A 2,263-nucleotide genomic window follows, 5' to 3' on the forward strand; every position below is an offset into this window, starting at 1 on the left:
TAAAAGCCTGCAATTGTAGATAAATTATGTGCACGACAATACATAGAGAAACGTATAACGAATATCCGCTGTGCGACAGTTTCACGCACATATATCGGCTGTTTGTAAATGCGTATAAATTACGATAGCGCAAATTTGTATAGATACGGATAGAAAATATTCGTAAACTGCGACTAGATTCCAATATCTGATAATGACCACGCAACGCAAACAGATATATCCTATATTCGCAAATACGAATGTGTACCAGTATTCGTATATCAAATAGAACCTGATTAATTTTTTGTTGTAAAATACAGATTATTTAATGTTGCGTGTAAGTGCATGTAAATGTATGTAATGGAAACATTAAATGTTGCGTGTAAAAGCATAAATTTTACATTCGCAAATGAATGGAAAAGCATATCCGATTGGTTATGATAAATTCAGAAACATTATCGATCAGCATTCGCAGATATATTCAATTTACAATTGATAGAAACGTGTAAGATTTTGTAGTAGAAATTTTTTGATGCGGATACATCCAAATATATACCAATAATTTTTTATAAATTTGGATAAATCACGTATATAGATTTATCGGTTTCTATTGAAAATTTCCGGCGGGAATAACTTCATTAAAATAAAATTTGACAACATCCAATTTTACAAATATTTTTTTGTAACGACACGTATGATCTAATAAATATTCTACTAAATAGGTTTTACACTAATTGTAAGAGTAAAAAGTTCATGATAGAACAAACACATGCGCTTATTAGTTTAGTAGAAATCCCTATATCATAGTAGAAGCCTATATCATAATAGGTGACCTACCTACAGAATTTCATCAATTTCAAATTTGAATAACTTTTGTCTGGGACTGTAACCAAGACATCCTTAAAAGCATCTTTGAAATAACGTCTAATCAAGACACCATGCAATAGAGAAACGTTATTTTCTATCGAAATAAACATTTGCGATTTTGCTTTCCCTTCTTAGTTGTTTGAAGATTCTCATTCAACATGAAGTTTAAAACAATATTGCTACAATGTTTGCAATGTTATTGTAACATTGATGAAACATTGTAATGATGCTGCAATATGACTGGAACAATCTGTGGCGTAAATTGAGTAAGCTATTACTTCTCGGTATTAATGTACATATATTTAACCATCTTTTGTCAGTGAATATTCTTTATTTAGTCAGTAGATATTCTTTATTTATGTTCCCCTATGGAGTTACAAGAACTTTTCATTTCCTACACTTACGTTTTTAAACGTTTTACTTTGTATTAAGCTATTTAATAAATTTACTTTGTACAAGCTATTTAATAAATAACGATAAATTTTTTGTATATGAGAATGGACTAAAATAGTCCGATAATCGTCATTAAATAGTTAAATTAAATGTCGATCGACATAGTTTGACCCGACGTCGCTTCATTATTAGCATGACAACAAGTTGCTGACATACTGCCAACGTTGGCCCAACATTGTCCTGAAGGTGGCCTAAAGTTGTCTTTGGATAAAAGTTGCCTGACATAGTCTGGGCCAACGTCGTGCCGTTTTTTGACACATTGCTAACGTTGGCAGTATCTCGACATTGGCTAATAGTCATATTCTCATATATGTAGTATTAAATAAGATTGTTATAAATTATTAAGTTATTTGTGAATTATATTTTAATTTAAATTACTTATAAATTATTAAGTTCAGATTAAGTTTAATTTAAGTTTAATTCAATTTTTAATGTTTCATGAATTAAATTTAATTCACTTTTAAATTTATATTATCATTTTTCGAATAACCATTAGTCATAATGCACAAATATTTAGAAAGGAATGCGTTTCCTGAACATACCTCGATATCCCATATACCTCATTATAATTATATAATTAGATAAAAATTATTGAAAAATAATTATGAAAATCATATTATAAAAACATAGATAGTTGGCTCAGTAATCGTCATGTTAACCAAACGCTTGACTTTGCAAATTTATATTTTTCAGATTGAAAAGTGAGTAACTGTTATTTTAAGTTATTTTAAATCAATTTTTTGTGATAAATAAAACGTCACTCTAAAATTCTTATATCTACTGTTGTTAAAAAAATCGTTCGTAAAAATTAGAAGGCGCAAATGTATGAGTTATCCATGCCGCTATAACAGTTTGCCCAATAATCGTCATAGATATGTCTCACAAATTGCCAAATATGTGTTTAATGATCGCATGCACGAATGATGGAATGATTCAGACACATAAATTTATATATATGTATATA

The sequence above is a fragment of the Atta colombica genome, unplaced genomic scaffold (assembly GCF_001594045.1).
Source record: "Atta colombica isolate Treedump-2 unplaced genomic scaffold, Acol1.0 scaffold50, whole genome shotgun sequence".
Classification (NCBI taxonomy): Eukaryota; Metazoa; Arthropoda; class Insecta; order Hymenoptera; family Formicidae; genus Atta; species Atta colombica.